The following is a 22,449-nucleotide window of genomic DNA, read 5'->3' as shown; positions in this document are numbered from 1 at the left end:
GAGTCTCATTAGATGTTGTGATGCTGGACTAGTGTGTTTCTCTGTTTCACTGTCGTCTATCCATGACAGACCATCACTACTCCTATCTTCTCTTACTACTCCTATCTTAGTTATCTTATCGTACGACTCCTATCTTAGGAGAATTCAGAGTACAGAGTCAATGTGGAGGCTATATACAGGGGGTACCGGTACCGAGTCAATGTGGAGGCTATATACAGGGGGTACCGGTACCGAGTCAATGTGGAGGCTATATACAGGGGGTACCGGTACAGAGTCAATGTGGAGGCTATATACAGGGGGTACCGGTACAGAGTCAATGTGGAGGCTATATACAGGGGGTACCGGTACAGAGTCAATGTGGAGGCTATATACAGGGGGTACCGGTACAGAGTCAATGTGGAGGCTATATACAGGGGGTACCAGTACAGAGTCAATGTGGAGACTATATACAGGGTGTTACGGTACAGAGTCAATGTGGAGGCTATATACAGGGGGTACCGGTACAGAGTCAATGTGGAGGCTATATACAGGGGGTACCGGTACAGAGTCAATGTGGAGGCTATATACAGGGGGTACCGGTACAGAGTCAATGTGGAGGCTATATACAGGGGGTACCGGTACAGAGTCAATGGGGAGGTTATATACAGGGGGTACCGGTACAGAGTCAATGTGTAGACTACAGTGGGGAGAACAAGTATTTGATACACTGACCATTTTGCAGGTTTTCCTACTTACAAAGCATGTAGAGGTCTGTAATTTTTATCATAGGTACACTTCATCTGTCAGAGACGGAATCTAAAACAAAAATCCAGAAAATCACATTGTATGATTTTTAAGTAATTAAGTTGCATTTCAACAGCAGAATGATTTATGATAATTTTGTTATCCAGAATTTGAAGTGGGCTTAATGGGTACGTGTCCTAATTGGTCCACTTATTCTGCATCTTCTAGAATAATCTCCTGATATGGAACTGGAGCGACTTTTTACAGTCTCATAACTCCCTGTTAGTGGTCCACAATGTGGAGACAAAACATCTGGGGTTTGGATCATTGTGGAGTGACACTTAAATACATTTCTCTATCTGACATGATCTGACTCTGCTGTTGTTTCTGATAGTCCCTGGTTAACAGGCTCTGATCATGTTTCTGATGGTCCCTGGTTAACAGGCTCTGATCATGTTTCTGATGGTCCCTGGTTAACAGGCTCTGATCATGTTTCTGATAGTCCCTGGTTAACAGGCTCTGATCATGTTTCTGATAGTCCCTGGTTAACAGGCTCTGATCATGTTTCTGATGGTCCCTGGTTAACAGGCTCTGATCATGTTTCTGATGGTCCCTGGTTAACAGGCTCTGATCATGTTTCTGATAGTCCCTGGTTAACAGGCTCTGATCATGTTTCTGATGGTCCCTGGTTAACAGGCTCTGATCATGTTTCTGATGGTCCCTGGTTAACAGGCTCTGATCATGTTTCTGACGGTCCCTGGTTAACAGGCTCTGATCATGTTTCTGACGGTCCCTGGTTAACAGGCTCTGATCATGTTTCTGATGGTCCCTGGTTAACAGGCTCTGATCATGTTTCTGATGGTCCCTGGTTAACAGGCTCTGATCATGCAGAGGAATGGGAAGATCCTCCTCCAAGACATGGTAGACAGGAGAGTAGTGTGCTGCTTCTCCCTCCCAGACACTCATCTCCTGGCCAATCCCTGGAATCCTGTGTTTCTACTGGACCCCACACAGCAGTCTCTGCTCATACCAGGTACTGGAACGTCTTGCAAGATAAAAAAGATAAACATTTAATTTCATACTCTGCTTAGATTTATATGACATGGACCAATTATACTAAACCAACGTTTGTGTTGCATGGTTCTGAAGCCTCTGTTCATAAGAGGTTCTGGAACAATGGCCAATAGTGTATCTTGAAAGCATAAATGACTTAAATGTAATGTAATGTAATATTTTATACATATTTTAATCTAGATTATTTCTGGATTTAGTTTAGTGCTGAGTTGAGGATGACAACGTTTAAGACAACAGGATTCTAATATCCCAGAACTCTTTGCAACAATATGATCAGTTATGGTAGTAAGTAATGTTGCTGGTAGTTAGTAATGTTGCTGGTAGTTAGTAATGTTGCTGGTAGATAGTAATGTGACTGGTAGTTAGTAATGTTGCTGGTTGTTAGTAATGTTGCTGGTAGTTAGTAATGGCTCTGTAGTTAGTAATGTTGCTGGTAGTTAGTAATGTTTCTGGTTGTTAGTAATGTTGCTGGTAGATAGTAATGTTGCTGGTAGTTAGTAATGTTGCTGGTAGATAGTAATGGCTCTGTAGTTAGTAATGTTGCTGGTAGTTAGTAGTGGCTCTGTAGTTAGTAATGTTGCTGGTAGTTAGTAGTGGCTCTGTAGTTAGTAATGTTGCTGGTAGTTTGTAGTGGCTCAATAATGTTGCTGGTAGTTAGTAGTGGCTCTGTAGTTAGTAATGTTGCTGCTAGTTAGTAATGTTGCTGGTAGTTAGTAGTGGCTCTGTAGATAGTAATGTTGCTGATAGTTAGCAATGTTGGTGGTAGATAGTCATGTTGCTGGTAGTTAGTAGTGGCTCTGTAGTTAGTATTGTTGCTGGTAGTTAGCAATGTTGGTGGTAGATAGTAACGGCTCTGGTAGATAGTAATGTTGCTGGTAGATAGTAACGGCTCTGGTAGATAGTAATGTTGCTGGTAGATAGTAACGGCTCTGGTAGATAGTAATGTTGCTGGTAGATAGTAACGGCTCTGGTAGATAGTAATGTTGCTGGTAGATAGTAATGTTGCTGGTAGATAGTAATGTTGCTGGTAGATAGTAATGTTGATGGTAGATAGTAATGTTGCTGGTAGATAGTAATGTTGCTGGTAGTTAGTAACGTTGCTGGCTCTGGTAGATAGTAATGTTGCTGGTAGATAGTAACGGCTCTGGTAGTTAGTAATGTTGCTGGTAGTTAGTAATGTTGCTGGTAGATAGTAATGTTGCTGGTAGATAGTAACGGCTCTGGTAGATCGTAATGTTGCTGGTAGATAGTAACGGCTCTGGTAGTTAGTAATGTTGCTGGTAGTTAGTAATGTTGCTGGTAGTTAGTAATGTTGCTGGTAGATAGTAATGTTGCTGGTAGATAGTAATGTTGCTGGTAGATAGTAACGGCTCTGGTAGTTAGTAATGTTGCTGGTAGTTAGTAATGTTGCTGGTAGATAGTAATGTTGCTGGTAGATAGTAACAGGTCTGGTAGATAATAATGTTGCTGGTAGATAGTAATGTTGCTGGTAGATAGTAATGTTGCTGGTACATAGTAATGTTGCTGGTAGTTAGTAATGTTGCTGGTAGATAGTAACGGCTCTGGTAGATAGTAATGTTGCTGGTAGATAGTAACGGCTCTGGTAGATAGTAACAGCTCTGGTAGTTAGTAATGTTGCTGGTAGATAGTAACAGCTCTGGTAGATAGTAACAGCTCTGGTAGATAGTAGTGTTGCTGGTAGATAGTAATGTTGGTGGTAGATAGTAACGGCTCTGGTAGATAGTAGTGTTGCTGGTAGATAGTAGTGTTGCTGGTAGATAGTAGTGTTGCTGGTAGATAGTAACATCTCTGGTAGATAGTAATGTTGCTGGTAGTTAGTAGTAATGTTGCTGGTATATAGTGTTGCTGGTAGATAGGCTCTGGTAGATAGTAATGCTGCTGGTAGATAGCAATGTTGCTGGTACATAGTAATGTTACTGGTACATAGTAATGTTGCTGGTAGTTAGCAATGTTGGTGGTAGATAGTAATGTTGCTGGTAGATAGTAATGTTGCTGGTAGATAGTAATGTTGCTGGTAGTTAGCAATGTTGGTGGTAGATAGTAATGTTGGTGGTAGATAGTAATGTTGCTGGTAGATAGTAATGTTGCTGGTAGATAGTAATGTTGCTGGTATATAGTAACGGCTCTGGTAGATAGTAATGCTGCTGGTAGATAGCAATGTTGCTGGTACATAGTAATGTTGCTGGTACATAGTAATGTTGCTGGTAGTTAGCAATGTTGCTGGTAGATAGTAAAGGCTCTGGTAGATAGTAATGTTGCTGGTAGTTAGCAATGTTGGTGGTAGATAGTAATGTTGGTGGTAGATAGTAATGTTGCTGGTACATAGTAATGTTGCTGGTACATAGTAATGTTGCTGGTAGATAGTAATGTTGCTGGTAGATAGTAATGTTGCTGGTAGATAGTAATGTTGCTGGTAGATAGTAATGTTGCTGGTAGATAGTAACGGCTCTGGTAGATAGTAATGTTGCTGGTAGTTAGCAATGTTGGTGGTAGATAGCAATGTTGCTGGTAGATAGTAATGTTGCTGGTAGATAGTAATGTTGCTGGTAGATAGTAATGTTGCTGGTAGATAGTAACGGCTCTGGTAGATAGTAATGTTGCTGGTAGATAGTAATGTTGCTGGTAGTTAGTAATGTTGCTGGTACATAGTAATGTTGCTGGTACATAGTAATGTTGCTGGTAGATAGTAACGGCTCTGGTAGATAGTAATGTTGCTAGATAGTAGCTCTGGTAGATAGTAATGTTGCTGGTAGTTAGTAATAGTTGCTGGTAGATAGTAATGTTGCTGGTAGATAGCTCTGGTAGATAGTAATGTTGCTGGTAGTTAGTAATGTTGCTGGTAGTTAGTAATGTTGCTGGTAGTTAGTAATGTTGCTGGTAGTTAGTAATGTTGCTGGTAGATAGTAATGTTGCTGGTAGTTAGTAATGTTGCTGGTAGTTAGTAAAGTTGCTGGTACATAGTAATGTTGCTGGTAGTTTAAAGTTGCTGATACATAGATATCAACATAGCCTTTAACTATTATATAAAATAACTCAATTCAGTTTTAATGGTGGGATATTAAGCAATTCCTTCCCCCCCAGGTGATCAGCGTCCCGGTCCTGACAGTGGGGAGGAGGGGGAGGACAGAGGGAGTCGACTCTTTGTGTTCCGTCTCCGAGATGCTGCGGTCGTCAAGCCGTACAGACACGAATATGTCGGCAGAGCATCATCACCCCAGGGCCAATCAGGGACAGGCACCTCTAACTTGGAGGAAACATGCAACCTCTATTTCCAACAAAGGTTTGTTTACAGGCTCAGCTCTGTTTAAGAACGGATTTATTTAGCCTTTCTAGGTGCAGGAACAACTGTCAGTCCAACTGCTATTACTGTACCTACAGCTAAACGCCATTATCACAATAATATGTTGTCTTTCCAGATCAGTTTGGACTCATCCAGACACGCGTCAAAATGAATCTCTGATTGTTTGTTCCTGTTAAACACTAGTTGCTGAAACAGAGTTGATGACATCAGAGTGTGAAACAACCGGTATTTAATACTGTGTTCGGTTCTAAATAAACAGAGTACAAACTAACGGTAGGAAAAGCTCAAACCAAAGGTATTCACCCAATGGGTCAGACAGCTGAACAGACAAAAACGTATTTAAACAAGCACTGGAATTTACCCTTCCTCCTATGCTGAGTCTCCTCCTTGCACATCTGGACAGCCAAAACATCTCTGTTGCTGGACAGGACTTTAGTGATGCCTGTTCTTTCTCACTTAATCTGACCTCGGCCCAAATCCCTCACTCCTCCCCAACTCACGGCCGTCCTGTTGACTCGTCCCAGACTGAGGCCCTTCTCCTTTCCATAGGATACCTGGTGTCTAAAAATAACATGTTATGACAGAATGTAAATGTTCTGCATTCCCCCTCTCTCTCCCAGTAACATGTGGAAGCAATGTTCTGCATTCCCCCTCTCTCCCCCAGTAACATGTGGAAGCAATGTTCTGCATTCCCCCTCTCTCTCCCCCAGTAACATGTGGAAACAATGTTCTGCATTCCCCCTCTCTCTCCCCCAGTAACATGTGGAAGCAATGTTCTGCATTCCCCCTCTCTCTCCCCCAGTAACATGTGGAAGCAATGTTCTGCATTCCCCCTCTCTCTCCCCCAGTAACATGTGGAAGCAATGTTCTGCATTCCCCCTCTCTCTCCCCCAGTAACATGTGGAAACAATGTTCTGCATTCCCCCTCTCTCTCCCCCAGTAACATGTGGAAGCAATGTTCTGCATTCCCCCTCTCTCTCCCCCAGTAACATGTGGAAGCAATGTTCTGCATTCCCCCTCTCTCTCCCCCAGTAACATGTGGAAGCAATGTTCTGCATTCCCCCTCTCTCTCCCCCAGTAACATGTGGAAGCAATGTTCTGCATTCCCCCTCTCTCTCCCCCAGTAACATGTGGAAGCAATGTTCTGCATTCCCCCTCTCTCTCCCCCAGTAACATGTGGAAGCAATGTTCTGCATTCCCCCTCTCTCTCCCCCAGTAACATGTGGAAACAATGTTCTGCATTCCCCCTCTCTCTCCCCCAGTAACATGTGGAAGCAATGTTCTGCATTCCCCCTCTCTCTCCCCCAGTAACATGTGGAAGCAATGTTCTGCATTCCCCCTCTCTCTCCCCCAGTAACATGTGGAAGCAATGTTCTGCATTCCCCCTCTCTCTCCCCCAGTAACATGTGGAAGCAATGTTCTGCATTCCCCCTCTCTCTCCCCCAGTAACATGTGGAAGCAATGTTCTGCATTCCCCCTCTCTCTCCCCCAGTAACATGTGGAAGCAATGTTCTGCATTCCCCCTCTCTCTCCCCCAGTAACATGTGGAAGCAATGTTCTGCATTCCCCCTCTCTCTCCCCCAGTAACATGTGGAAGCAATGTTCTGCATTCCCCCTCTCTCTCCCCCAGTAACATGTGGAAGCAATGTTCTGCATTCCCCCCAGTCTCTCTCCCCCAGTAACATGTGGAAACAATGTTCTGCATTCCCCCTCTCTCTCTCCCCCCAGTAACATGTGGAAGCAATGTTCTGCATTCCCCCTCTCTCTCCCCCAGTAACATGTGGAAGCAATGTTCTGCATTCCCCCTCTCTCTCCCCCAGTAACATGTGGAAGCAATGTTCTGCATTCCCCCTCTCTCTCCCCCAGTAACATGTGGAAGCAATGTTCTGCATTCCCCCTCTCTCTCCCCCAGTAACATGTGGAAGCAATGTTCTGCATTCCCCCTCTCTCTCCCCCAGTAACATGTGGAAGCAATGTTCTGCATTCCCCCCTCTCTCCCCCAGTAACATGTGGAAGCAATGTTCTGCATTCCCCCTCTCTCTCCCCCAGTAACATGTGGAAGCAATGTTCTGCATTCCCCCTCTCTCTCCCCCAGTAACATGTGGAAGCAATGTTCTGCATTCCCCCCTCTCTCTCCCCCAGTAACATGTTTAAGCATATTTCAAGTTTTGAAGTCAGAACCCATCAACAGTATGTCAGTGGTCTAGTTATAACATGGTGACGTCATATGGAATTGGTCTGATATAACATTAAACTAGGAAAAGCTGTGGCACATCTGAATGGGCTTGTTGCAGGTGCCTGCTTTTACCAGTATGACTTGGGGAATAATCAGAAAGTCTAATGAAAAGAGAGCCACACACACTGCTTTTACCAGTATGACTTGGGGAATAATCAGAAAGTCTAATGAAAAGAGAGCCACACACACTGCTTTTACCAGTATGACTTGGGGAATAATCAGAAAGTCTAATAAAAGAGAGCCACACACTGCTTTTACCAGTATGACTTGGGTCAGTGTTTTTCAAAGCTCCTCGGGGACCCCCAGACATTTCACAATGTTGTTGTAGACCTGAACTAGCTCAATGATTGACCTAGTCAAGGGCTTGATGATTAGTTGACAAGTTAACTCAATGATTGACCTAGTCAAGGGCTTGATGATTAGTTGACAAGTTAACTCAATGATTGACCTAGTCAAGGGCTTGATGATTATTTGACAAGTTAAATCAGCTGTATTAGCTCTGGAATAGTTCAAATACATTGAATGGCTGAGAGGTTTAAAACATGTTGGCCTGTTGTATTGGGTCCCAAGGAGAGGTTTAAAACATGTTGGCCTGTTGTATTGGGTCCCAAGGAGAGGTTTAAAACATGTTGGCCTGTTGTATTGGGTCCCAAGGAGAGGTTTAAAACATGTTGGCCTGTTGTATTGGGTCCCAAGGAGAGGTTTAAAACATGTTGGCCTGTTGTATTGGGTCCCAAGGAGAGGTTTAAAACATGTTGGCCTGTTGTATTGGGTCCCAAGGAGAGGTTTAAAACATGTTGGCCTGTTGTATTGGGTCCCAAGGAGAGGTTTAAAACATGTTGGCCTGTTGTATTGGGTCCCAAGGAGAGGTTTAAAACATGTTGGCCTGTTGTATTGGGTCCCAAGGAGAGGTTTAAAACATGTTGGCCTTGGCCTGTTGTATTGGGTCCCAAGGAGAGGTTTAAAACATGTTGGCCTGTTGTATTGGGTCCCAAGGAGAGGTTTAAAACATGTTGGCCTGTTGTATTGGGTCCTGTTGTATTGGGGAGAGGTTTAAAACATGTTGGCCTGTTGTATTGGGTCCCAAGGAGAGGTTTAAAACATGTTGGCCTGTTGTATTGGGTCCCAAGGAGAGGTTTAAAACATGTTGGCCTGTTGTATTGGGTCCCAAGGAGAGGTTTAAAACATGTTGGCCTGTTGTATTGGGTCCCAAGGAGAGGTTTAAAACATGTTGGCCTGTTGTATTGGGTCCCAAGGAGAGGTTTAAAACATGTTGGCCTGTTGTATTGGGTCCCAAGGAGAGGTTTAAAACATGTTGGCCTTGGCCTGTTGTATTGGGTCCCAAGGAGAGGTTTAAAACATGTTGGCCTGTTGTATTGGGTCCCAAGGAGAGGTTTAAAACATGTTGGCCTTGGCCTGTTGTATTGGGTCCCAAGGAGAGGTTTAAAACATGTTGGCCTGTTGTATTGGGTCCCAAGGAGAGGTTTAAAACATGTTGGCCTGTTGTATTGGGTCCCAAGGAGAGGTTTAAAACATGGTGGCCTATTGTATTGGGTCCCAAGGAGAGGTTTAAAACATGTTGGCCTGTTGTATTGGGTCCCAAGGAGAGGTTTAAAACATGTTGGCCTTGGCCTGTTGTATTGGGTCCCAAGGAGAGGTTTAAAACATGTTGGCCTGTTGTATTGGGTCCCAAGGAGAGGTTTAAAACATGTTGGCCTGTTGTATTGGGTCCCAAGGAGAGGTTTAAAACATGTTGGCCTGTTGTATTGGGTCCCAAGGAGAGGTTTAAAACATGTTGGCCTGTTGTATTGGGTCCCAAGGAGAGGTTTAAAACATGGTGGCCTATTGTATTGGGTCCCAAGGAGAGGTTTAAAACATGTTGGCCTGTTGTATTGGGTCCCAAGGAGAGGTTTAAAACATGTTGGCCTTGGCCTGTTGTATTGGGTCCCAAGGAGAGGTTTAAAACATGTTGGCCTGTTGTATTGGGTCCCAAGGAGAGGTTTAAAACATGTTGACCTTGGCCTGTTGTATTGGGTCCCAAGGAGAGGTTTAAAACATGTTGGCCTGTTGTATTGGGTCCCAAGGAGAGGTTTAAAACATGTTGGCCTGTTGTATTGGGTCCCAAGGAGAGGTTTAAAACATGTTGGCCTGTTGTATTGGGTCCCAAGGAGAGGTTTAAAACATGTTGGCCTGTTGTATTGGGTCCCAAGGAGAGGTTTAAAACATGTTGGCCTTGGCCTGTTGTATTGGGTCCCAAGGAGAGGTTTAAAACATGTTGGCCTGTTGTATTGGGTCCCAAGGAGAGGTTTAAAACATGTTGGCCTATTGTATTGGGTCCCAAGGAGAGGTTTAAAACATGTTGGCCTTGGCCTATTGTATTGGGTCCCAAGGAGAGGTTTAAAACATGTTGGCCTTGGCCTATTGTATTGGGTCCCAAGGAGAGGTTTAAAACATGTTGGCCTTGGCCTATTGTATTGGGTCCCAAGGAGAGGTTTAAAACATGTTGGCCTTGGCCTATTGTATTGGGTCCCAAGGAGAGGTTTAAAACATGTTGGCCTTGGCCTATTGTATTGGGTCCCAAGGAGAGGTTTAAAACATGTTGGCCTTGGCCTATTGTATTGGGTCCCAAGGAGAGGTTTAAAACATGTTGGCCTTGGCCTATTGTATTGGGTCCCAAGGAGAGGTTTAAAACATGTTGGCCTTGGCCTATTGTATTGGGTCCCAAGGAGAGGTTTAAAACATGTTGGCCTGTTGTATTGGGTCCCAAGGAGAGGTTTAAAACATGTTGGCCTGTTGTATTGGGTCCCAAGGAGAGGTTTAAAACATGTTGGCCTGTTGTATTGGGTCCCAAGGAGAGGTTTAAAACATGTTGGCCTGTTGTATTGGGTCCCAAGGAGAGGTTTAAAACATGTTGGCCTATTGTATTGGGTCCTAAGGAGAGGTTTAAAACATGTTGGCCTTGGCCTGTTGTATTGGGTCCCAAGGAGAGGTTTAAAACATGTTGGCCTGTTGTATTGGGTCCCAAGGAGAGGTTTAAAACATGTTGGCCTGTTGTATTGGGTCCCAAGGAGAGGTTTAAAACATGTTGGCCTGTTGTATTGGGTCCCAAGGAGAGGTTTAAAACATGGTTTTAACACAGGGTTTTCTACAGTAGTCTGTTGTATTGTGTGTAATAGTCCTGGGGGTTTTCTACAGTAGTCTATTGTATTGTGTGTAATAGTCCTGGGGGTTTTCTACAGTAGTCTATTGTATTGTGTGTAATAGTCATGGGGGTTTTCTACAGTAGTCTGTTGTATTGTGTGTAATAGTCCTGGGGGTTTTCTACAGTAGTCTATTGTATTGTGTGTAATAGTCCTGGGGGTTTTCTACAGTAGTCTGTTGTATTGTGTGTAATAGTCCTGGGGGTTTTCTACAGTAGTCTATTGTATTGTGTGTAATAGTCCTGGGGGTTTTCTACAGTAGTCTATTGTATTGTGTGTAATAGTCCTGGGGGGTTTCTACAGTAGTCTGTTGTATTGTGTGTAATAGTCATGGGGGTTTTCTACAATAGTCTATTGCGTACAACTGTCCTGGTTGTGTGTCTGTGTATTGTGTAATTGATGATTTCCACAGTATTCTATTTTATATACTGTAATTGTTCTGGTTTTGTGTGTTTGTCTGTATTGTGTTTCAGGGTTCAATCTGTGGAGGAGAGAAACAAAGTCATGACTGAGACATGGAACCAGCTCCAAGAGCATGCCGCCATGGTGCTCTTACAGAACTGACAACAAGCTGTTACCATCTAACAGAACTGGCAACACCCTGTTACCATCTAACAGAACTGACAACACCCTGTTACCATCTAACAGAACTGACAACACCCTGTTACCATCTAACAGAACTGACAACACCCTGTTACCATCTAACAGAACTGACAACACCCTGTTACCATCTAACAGAACTGACAACACCCTGTTACCATCTAACAGAACTGACAACACCCTGTTACCATCTAACAGAACTGACAACAAGCTGTTACCATCTAACAGAACTGACAACACCCTGTTACCATCTAACAGAACTGACAACAAGCTGTTACCATCTAACAGAACTGACAACACCCTGTTACCATCTAACAGAACTGACAACACCCTGTTACCATCTAACAGAACTGACACCCTGTTACCATCTAACAGAACTGACAACAACACCCTGTTCCCCTCTAACAGAACTGACAACACCCTGTTACCATCTAACAGAACTGACAACACCCTGTTACCATCTAACAGAACTGACAACACCCTGTTACCATCTAACAGAACTGACAACACCCTGTTACCATCTAACAGAACTGACACCCTGTTACCATCTAACAGAACTGACAACAACACCCTGTTCCCCTCTAACAGAACTGACAACACCCTGTTACCATCTAACAGAACTGACAACACCCTGTTACCATCTAACAGAACTGACAACACCCTGTTACCATCTAACAGAACTGACAACAACACCCTGTTCCCCTCTTACTGAACTGACAACAAGCTGTTACCATCTAACAGAACTGACAACACCCTGTTACCATCTAACAGAACTGACAACACCCTTTTACCATCTAACAGAACTGACAACACCCTGTTACCATCTAACAGAACTGACAACACCCTGTTACCATCTAACAGAACTGACAACACCCTGTTACCATCTAACAGAACTGACAACAAGCTGTTACCATCTAACAGAACTGACAACACCCTGTTACCATCTAACAGAACTGACAACAAGCTGTTACCATCTAACATAACTGACAGCACCCTGTTACCATCTAACAGAACTGACAACACCCTGTTACCATCTAACAGAACTGACAACAAGCTGTTACCATCTAACAGAACTGACAACAAGCTGTTACCATCTAACAGAACTGACAACAACACCCTGTTACCCTCTTACAGAACCAACACCCTGTTCCCCTCTTACAGAACCAACACCCTGTTACCATCTAACAGAACTGACAACAAGCTGTTACCATCTAACAGAACTGACAACAAGCTGTTACCATCTAACAGAACTGACAACAACACCCTGTTACCCTCTTACAGAACCAACACCCTGTTCCCCTCTTACAGAACCAACACCCTGTTACCATCTAACAGAACTGACAACAAGCTGTTACCATCTAACAGAACTGACAACAACACCCTGTTACCATCTAACAGAACTGACAACACCCTGTTACCATCTAACAGAACTGACAACACCCTGTTACCATCTAACAGAACTGACAACAAGCTGTTACCATCTAACAGAACTGACAACAAGCTGTTACCATCTAACAGAACTGACAACAACACCCTGTTACCCTCTTACAGAACCAACACCCTGTTCCCCTCTTACAGAACCAATACCCTGTTACCCTCTTACAGAACCAATACCCTGTTCCCCTCTTACAGAACCAACACCCTGTTCCCCTCTTACAGAACCAACACCCTGTTCCCCTCTTACAGAACCAACACCCTGTTCCCCTCTTACAGAACCAACACCCTGTTCCCCTCTTACAGAACCAACACCCTGTTACCCTCTTACAGAACCAATACCCTGTTCCCCTCTTACTGAACCAACACCCTGTTCCCCTCTTACAGAACCACCACAAGCAGGACATTACCACGTCCACATGTCTTCCGTCACTACATAGACTGACACATGAAAACCTACAGGATATATGGGTTGAATACTACATCTCCCTCAGCATAACCTGTGTTCTTCCAGGTTGGCATCTTGACTTTTAGGAAACGCGGTAATGGAAGGTTTTACATGATTAGGTTTGATGTTAGCATATGTTACAGGCAATAATGTATGGGTTCTTACATCTGCTTTCTTAGATCCACTGAAGAATGGACCCTGCTTTGATAGGGCTTTGAATAAATTGGGAGATTAAGACTAAATTGTAAATACAGTGTCACAACCAAGTGTCTCACACCAAACAAACGTTCCTTATATTGACAGGGTGTTCTGTCTTAGCCCAACATCTACATCCTTCTGAGGTATCATGCCTCAGAAGTCTCCAATATGACTATTTATTTATGAGAAAACCTAACCCTGTCTTCACCCCTTATCGAAGGTAATGCCACAGTCCGCTCTGCTGAGCATGACACTTTGTGTCCAAGGAAAAAACAGATTTTCAGTTTATCCCTCTACTCTTCTTACATTCACTTAGCTATGGAACGTCATCTTTCTCTGACAACCATGTTTCTGTAAAAATAATACATTATATTGTGTCCGACCGCCTTGAATCGGCCTCGGGGACACGCAGCCCGCGAACAGCAGTTGGAACAGAGGGAGATTCCAGCTCAAAGCACTATACTTGTACGGCTCCGGTTACCTTGGATAAAGAAGGACTTGTGTTTTAAAGAACAGTTTTCTTGAATATTTCTTAGACAAGAAGATACAACAGAGATCCAGAGGAAACTAGAATTGCCCGTATATAGATGCCTTGTTCAAAACAACTGGGAACTCTGGAAAAAGTAGGAGTTGGATGACCAATGTTCAATTAGATTTTTCCCAGTCTGAGTTTTTTCGAGTTCCCAGTTTATTTGAACGCGGCAAGAGTTGCGATCTGGTCTCGAAACTCGATGATCAAATCTTCTTAGCCACACAGTGTATATTCTACACGTACATGTAATTTACAGTCCAGCAAATGGTCACAGCTGTCTGCCATTCCTGGGTTGGCCATTAACTGCAGCTCAAAACCAGCTCAGAATCAGTTACCCATTCTAACTTCAAAACCAGCTCAGAATCAGTTACCCATTCTAACTTCAAAACCAGCTCAGAATCAGTTACCCATTCTAACTTCAAAACCAGCTCAGAATCAGTTACCCATTCTAACTTCAAAACCAGCTCAGAATCAGTTACCCATTCTAACTTCAAAACCAGCTCAGAATCAGTTACCCATTCTAACTTCAAAACCAGCTCAGAATCAGTTACCCATTCTAACTTCAAAACCAGCTCAGAATCAATCAGTTCCCATTCTAACTTCAAAACCAGCTCAGAATCAGTTATCCATTCTAACTTCAAAACCAGCTCAGAATCAGTTACCCATTCTAACTTCCAAACCAGCTCAGAATCAGTTACCCATTCTAACTTCCAAACCAGCTCAGAATCAGTTACCCATTCTAACTTCCAAACCAGCTCAGAATCAGTTACCCATTCTAACTTCAAAACCAGCTCAGAATCAGTTTCAAAACCAGCCAGAATCATTACCCATTCTAACTTCAAAACCAGCTCAGAATCAGTTACCCATTCTAACTTCAAAACCAGCTCAGAATCAGTTACCCATTCTAACTTCAAAACCAGCTCAGAATCAGTTACCCATTCTAACTTCAAAACCAGCTCAGAATCAGTTACCCATTCTAACTTACAAACCAGCTCAGAATCAGTTATCCATTCTAACTTCAAAACCAGCTCAGAATCAGTTACCCATTCAAACTTCAAAACCAGCTCAGAATCAGTTACCCATTCGAACTTACAAACCAGCTCAGAATCAGTTATCCATTCTAACTTCAAAACCAGCTCAGAATCAGTTACCCATTCTAACTTCCAAACCAGCTCAGAATCAGTTACCCATTCTAACTTCCAAACCAGCTCAGTCCCCTCCCCCTCGCGCTTGCTATTGATGGAAACAGACTGAACTCTTGCTCTGCCCAATCAAACTGCCCCGTTTGTGCCATCTGCCTTGGCATTGACTGGTAGCGGTAAAGGGCCTGGGCTAAACCAATACAGATGTTCAGACTTTTGAACTCTGTATTGTTGGGAAAGGGCTCGTAAGGAAGCATCTCACGGTAAAGTCTACACCTGTTGTATTCAGCTCATGTGACAAATAATATTATATTGTTGATTAGATCAGATCTTTCATGCACATTGCTAGATATTTGACTCAAAGTATTTCTGGCATGTTTCACAGGCTCTGACTGTATGCTCTATATCAGCATTCATATTGGGCCAGAATAACACTGCTTCTGCACGTAATTTGGACTTTTCAATCCCTAGATGGCCCTCATGTACAGTGGCAAGAAAAAGTACCTCTTGAAATGTACTGGATTTCTGCATAATTTGGTCATAAAATTAGATCTGATCTTCATCAAAGTCACAACAACAGACAAACAAACAGTCTGCTAAAACTAATAACACACAAATTGCATTTTTCTTGTCTATATTGAATACATCATTTAAACATTCAGTGTAGGTTGGAAGAAGTATGTGAACCCCTAGGCTAATGACTTCTACAAAAGATAATTGGAGTCAGCTAACCTAGAGTCCAATCATTGAGACGAGATTGGAGATGTTGGTTGGAGCTGCCTTGCCCTATAAAAAAAAAACATTTTAGTTTGCTATTTGCAAGAAGCATTGCCTGATGTGAACTATGTCTCGAACAAAAGAGATTTCAGAAGACCCAAGTTCAAGAATTGTTGACTTGCATGAAGCTGGAAAGGGTTACAAAAGTATCCTTAAAAGCCTTGATGTTCATCAGTCCACAGTAAGACAAATGATCTATAAATGGAGAAAGTTCAGCACTGTTGCTACTCTTCCTAGGACTGGCCATCCTGCAAAGAGGACTGCAAGAGCACAGCGCAGAATGCTCAATGAGGTTAAGAAGAATCCTAGAGTGTCAGCTAAAGACTTAAAGAAGTCTCTGGAACATGCTAACATCTCTGTTGACGAGTCTACAATACGTGAAACACTAAACAAGAATGGTGTTCATGGGAGGACACCACGGAAGAAGCCACTGCTGTGCAAAAAAACATTGCTGTATGTCTGAAGTTCGCAAAAGAGCACCTGGATGTTCCACAGCGCAGTAGGCCATACAAGCTCACAGAACGGGACCTCCAAGTGCTGAAGCGTGTACAGCATAAAAATCATCTGTCCTCGGTTGCAACACTCACTACCGAGTTCCAAACTGCCTCTGGAAGCAACATCAGCACACTGTTTGTCAGGGGCTTTGTGAAATGCGTTTCAATGGCCAAGCAGCCACACACAAGCCTAAGATCACCATGCGCAATGCCAAGCGTCGGCTAGAGTGGTGTAAACCAGGCGTCGGCTAGAGGGTGTAAAGCGTCGGCTAGAGTGGTGTAAACCAGGCGTCGGCTAGAGGGGTGTAAAGCGTCGGCTAGAGGGGTGTAAAGCGTCGGCTAGAGGGGTGTAAAGCGTCGGCTAGAGTGGTGTAAAGCGTCGGCTAGAGTGGTGTAAAGCGTCGGCTAGAGGGGTGTAAAGCGTCGGCTAGAGGGGTGTAAAGCGTCGGCTAGAGGGGTGTAAAGCATCGGCTAGAGTGGTGTAAAGCGTCGGCTAGAGTGGTGTAAACCAGGCGTCGGCTAGAGGGGTGTAAAGCGTCGGCTAGAGTGGTGTAAAGCGTCGGCTAGAGGGGTGTAAAGCGTCGGCTAGAGGGGTGTAAAGCGTCGGCTAGAGTGGTGTAAAGCGTCGGCTAGAGTGGTGTAAAGCGTCGGCTAGAGGGGTGTAAAGCGTCGGCTAGAGGGGTGTAAAGTGTCGGCTAGAGTGGTGTAAAGCGTCGGCTAGAGGGGTGTAAAGCGTCGGCTAGAGGGGTGTAAAGCGTCGGCTAGAGGGGTGTAAAGCGTCGGCTAGAGTGGTGTAAAGCGTCGGCTAGAGTGGTGTAAAGCGTCGGCTAGAGTGGTGTAAAGCGTCGGCTAGAGGGGTGTAAAGCGTCGGCTAGAATGGTGTAAAGCGTCGGCTAGAGGGGTGTAAAGCGTCGGCTAGAGTGGTGTAAAGCGTCGGCTAGAGTGGTGTAAACCAGGCGTCGGCTAGAGGGGTGTAAAGCGTCGGCTAGAGTGGTGTAAACCAGGCGTCGGCTAGAGGGGTGTAAACCAGGCGTCGGCTAGAGTGGTGTAAAGCGTCGGCTAGAGGGGTGTAAAGCGTCGGCTAGAGGGGTGTAAAGCGTCGGCTAGAGGGGTGTAAAGCATCGGCTAGAGGGGTGTAAAGCGTCGGCTAGAGTGGTGTAAAGCGTCGGCTAGAGGGGTGTAAAGCGTCGGCTAGAGTGGTGTAAACCAGGCGTCGGCTAGAGTGGTGTAAAGCGTCGGCTAGAGTGGTGTAAAGCAGGCGTCGGCTAGAGTGGTGTAAAGCAGGCGTCGGCTAGAGGGGTGTAAAGCGTCGGCTAGAGTGGTGTAAAGCGTCGGCTAGAGTGGTGTAAAGCGTCGGCTAGAGTGGTGTAAAGCGTCGGCTAGAGGGGTGTAAAGCAGGCGTCGGCTAGAGTGGTGTAAAGCAGGCGTCGGCTAGAGTGGTGTAAAGCGTCGGCTAGAGTGGTGTAAAGCAGGCGTCGGCTAGAGTGGTGTAAAGCAGGCGTCGGCTAGAGTGGTGTAAAGCGTCGGCTAGAGTGGTGTAAAGCAGGCGTCGGCTAGAGTGGTGTAAACCAGGCGTCGGCTAGAGTGGTGTAAAGCGCGCCGCCATTGGACTCTGGAGCAGTGGAAGCAGCCACTACTCTTGTCCCATTAATTACTCCCTTTTTGTTAACCAAGGCCTACTACAAGCTTCCAACTTACCGAACTTCATTGCTAATGTATAAAAGATACGAAACCTGTTCGCAGGATTGGTTAACTCTTGAGGTCCCTCTGGTTTCAACATATTTAGGTAATTCATCCATTCGTTTTAGTGCCGCCCTTAGTTGGAATAACCTACAAAATTTCTTGCATCAAATCAAATCAAATCCAATTTTATTTGTCACATACACATGGTTAGCAGATGTTAAATGCGAGTGTAGCGAAATGCTTGTGCTTCTAGTTCCGACAATGCAGTGATAACCAACAAGTAATCTAACTAACAATTCCAAAACTACTGTCTTATACACAGTGTAAGGGGATAAGGAACATGTACATAAGGATATATGAATGAGTGATGGTACAGAGCAGCATACAGTAGATGGTATCGAGTACAGTATATACATATGAGATGAGTGTGTAGACAAAGTAAACAAAGTGGCATAGTTAAAGTGGCTAGTGATACATGTGTTACATAAGGATGCAGTCGATGATGTAGAGTACAGTATATACATATGCATATGAGATGAATAATGTAGGGTAAGTAACATTATATAAGGTAGCATTGTTTAAAGTGGCTAGTGATATATTTACATCATTTCCCATCAATTCCCATTATTAAAATGGCTGGAGTTGGGTCAGTGTCAATGACAGTGTGTTGGCAGCAGCCACTCAATGTTAGTGGTGGCTGTTTAATAGTCTGATGGCCTTGAGATAGAAGCTGTTTTTCAGTCTCTCGGTCCCAGCTTTGATGCACCTGTACTGACCTCGCCTTCTGGATGATAGCGGGGTGAACAGGCAGTGGTCCGGGTGGTTGATGTCCTTGATGATCTTTATGGCCTTCCTGTAACAACGGGTGGTGTAGGAGTCCTGGAGGGCAGGTAGTTTGCCCCCGGTGATGCGTTGTGCAGTCCTCACTACCCTCTGGAGAGCCTTACGGTTGAGGGCGGAGCAGTTGCCGTACCAGGCAACTTCTGTAGAAGTTTGTGAGTGCTTTTGGTGACAAGCCAAATTTCTTCAGCCTCCTGAGGTTGAATAGGCGCTGCTGAGCCTTCTTCACGACGCTGTCAGTGTGAGTGGACCAATTCAGTTTGTCTGTGATGTGTATGCCGAGGAACTTAAAACCAACTACCCTCTCCACTACTGTTCCATCGATGTGGATAGGGGGGTGTTCCCTCTGCTGTTTCCTGAAGTCCACAATCATCTCCTTAGTTTTGTTGACGTTGAGTGTGAGGTTATTTTCCTGACACCACACTCCGAGGGCCCTCACCACCTCCCTGTAGGCCGTCTCGTCGTTGTTGGTAATCAAGCCTACCACTGTTGTGTCGTCCGCAAACTTGATGATTGAGTTGGAGGCGTGCGTGGCCACGCAGTCATGGGTGAACAGGGAGTACAGGAGAGGGCTCAGAACGCACCCTTGTGGGGCCCCCGTGTTGAGGATCAGCGGGGAGGAGATGTTGTTGCCTACCCTCACCACCTGGGGGCGGCCCGTCAGGAAGTCCAGTACCTAGTTGCACAGGGCGGGGTCGAAACCCAGGGTCTCGAGCTTGATGACGAGCTTGGAGGGTACTATGGTGTTGAATGCCGAGCTGTAGTCGATGAACAGCATTCTCACATAGGTATTCCTCTTGTCCAGGTGGGTTAGGGCAGTGTGCAGTGTGGTTGAGATTGCATCGTCTGTGGACCTATTTGGGCGGTAAGCAAATTGGAGTGGGTCTAGGGTGTCAGGTAGGGTGGAGGTGATATGGTCCTTGACTAGTCTCTCAAAGCACTTCATGATGACGGAAGTGAGTGCTACGGGGCGGTAGTCGTTTAGCTCAGTTACCTTAGCTTTCTTGGGAACAGGAACAATGGTGGCCCTCTTGAAGCATGTGGGAACAGCAGACTGGTATAGGGATTGATTGAATATGTCCGTAAACACACCGGCCAGCTGGTCTGCGCATGCTCTGAGGGCGCGGCTGGGGATGCCGTCTGGGCCTGCAGCCTTGCGAGGGTTAACACGTTTAAATGTCTTACTCACCTCGGCTGCAGTGAAGGAGAGACCGCATGTTTCCGTTGCAGGCCGTTTCCGTTGCAGGCCGTGTCAGTGGCACTGTATTGTCCTCAAAGCGGGCAAAAAAGTTATTTAGTCTGCCTGGGAGCAAGACATCCTGGTCCGTGACTGGGCTGGATTTCATCTTGTAGTCCGTGATTGACTGTAGACCCTGCCACATGCCTCTTGTGTCTGAGCCATTGAATTGAGATTCCACTTTGTCTCTGTACTGACGCTTAGCTTGTTTAATAGCCTTGCGGAGGGAATAGCTGCACTGTTTGTATTCAGTCATGTTGCCAGACACCTTGCCCTGATTAAAAGCAGTGGTTCGCGCTTTCAGTTTCACGCGAATGCTGCCATCAATCCACGGTTTCTGGTTAGGGAATGTTTTTATCGTTGCTATGGGAACGACATCTTCGACGCACGTTCTAATGAACTCGCACACCGAATCAGCGTATTCGTCAATATTTCCATCTGACGCAATACGAAACATGTCCCAGTCCACGTGATGGAAGCAGTCTTGGTGTGTAGAGTCAGCTTGTTCTGACCAGCGTTGGACAGACCTCAGCGTGGGAGCCTCTTGTTTTAATTTCTGCCTATAGGCAGGGATCAGCAAAATGGAGTCGTGGTCAGCTTTTCGAAAGGGGGGCGGGGCAGGGCCTTATATGCGTCGCGGAAGTTAGAGTAACAATGATCCAAGGTTTTACCACCCCTGGTTGCGCAATCGATATGCTGATAAAATTTAGGGAGTCTTGTTTTCAGATTGGCTTTGTTAAAATCCCCAGCTACAATGAATGCAGCCTCCGGATAAATGGTTTCCAGTTTGCAAAGAGTTAAATAAAGTTTGTTCAGAGCCATCAATGTTTCTGCTTGGGGGGGGATATATACGGCTGTGATTATAATCGAAGAGAATTCTCTTGGAAGATAATGCGGTCTACATTTGATTGTGAGGAATTCTAAATCAGGTGAACAGAAGGATTTGAGTTCCTGTATGTTTCCTTCATCACACCATGTCCCGTTAGTCATGAGGCATACGCCCCCGCCACTCTTCTTACCAGAGAGATGTTTGTTTCTGTCCGCGCGATGCGTGGAGAAACCCGTTGGCTGCACCGCCCTGGATAGCGTCTTCCCAGTAAGCCATGTTTCCGTAAAGCAGAGAACGTTGCAGTCTCTGATGTCCCTCTGGAATGCCACCCTTGCTCGGATTTCATCAACCTTGTTGTCGAGAGACTGGACATTGGCAAGAAGAATGCTGGGAAGTGGTGCGCGATGTGCCCTTTTTCGGAGTCTGACCAGAACACCGCTGCGTTTCCCTCTTTTTCGGAGTCGTTTCCTTGGGTCGCTGCATGCGATCCATTCCGTTGTCCTGTTTGTAAGGCAGAACACAGGATCCGCGTCGCGGAAAACATATTCTTGGTCGTACTGATGGTGAGTTGACGCTGATCTTATATTCAGTAGTTCTTCTCGACTGTATGTAATGAAACCTAAGATGACCTGGGGTACTAATGTAAGAAATAACACGTAAAAAAACAAAAAACTGCATAGTTTCCTAGGAACGCGAAGCGAGGCGGCCATCTCAGTCGGCGCCGGAAGTCTATATAATTGATTCTTGATTCAAATAACATTTTATTGGTCACATAACGTGTTTAGCAGATGTTATTGCGGGTGAGGCGAAATGACTGGCTCGCAGTCGGCATTCCAATTCATTCCAAAGGTGTCCGATTCGGTTGAGGTCAGGGCTCTGTGCAGGCCAGTCAAGTTATTCCACACCGATCTCAACAAATGTTTCCCTGGTACCACAAGGGCAGTTTAGGAATCTGGTGTTTGTTCTCAGAGCACCATTGGGAATGAGACCCTGGTCTCAATTGGGCAACCTTGAATAAATAAATGTTTTTAAAAAATTTAATCAAGTTCATTATAGAATGGCCTTTAGACTACTGTATGCACATCAAGAGTTCAGTGTTCAGTCACAACAATCATAGCTGCTGAATGTCTAAAGAATTCTAATAGATCTATCATAACTGAATCCAACTGAACCTTAAACATGAAGGAATTACTCTCCTTCAAAAATACAAGGCAGGTCTGGGCCTGCGCCATAGAGATAGACAGAGGACTCATCTTTATATCTGTTGCCATTATAGCATCAAATCAAATCTCTCCCATTATAGTATAACAGCATGGGCAGCGCCATTGAGGCAATCTCCATATTGAAGTAGTAATTTTTCTTCATGATTGGCTGATCCAGATAGGACATGACTCCAACAGGGTTATCGGGATGGATCAGCCAATAAAGTTGGAAGTCCCACCCAGTTAACTATAGTAAATACAACCTATATTAATATAACCTTTTGGCGACTAGGGCCTCTATTATTCTCTCTGGTCTGCACCAAGCCTGTCTGCAGGGTATATTGTGCTAGAGCGCCCTCTGGTGGCTCAACGCCCAATAAGGACTTAATGAGATATTATTAATTATTATCAGTTATAAATAGACGTTTCTCGAAGGTGGCAACTCAGCACACGTGTCAATGTAAATCTGATGAAGTGT

General features: G+C 44.8%; 1 pseudogene; it reads left to right on the top strand.

Moving 5' to 3' along the window:
- Positions 1-12,834, top strand: part of LOC124035436 — a 44,221-nt pseudogene extending 31,387 nt beyond the window's left edge.
- The last annotated feature ends 9,615 nt before the right edge of the window (positions 12,835-22,449 follow it).

The sequence above is a fragment of the Oncorhynchus gorbuscha genome, linkage group LG05, assembly GCF_021184085.1.
Source record: "Oncorhynchus gorbuscha isolate QuinsamMale2020 ecotype Even-year linkage group LG05, OgorEven_v1.0, whole genome shotgun sequence".
Classification (NCBI taxonomy): Eukaryota; Metazoa; Chordata; class Actinopteri; order Salmoniformes; family Salmonidae; genus Oncorhynchus; species Oncorhynchus gorbuscha.
This window is presented reverse-complemented; position numbering and strand designations above follow the sequence as displayed.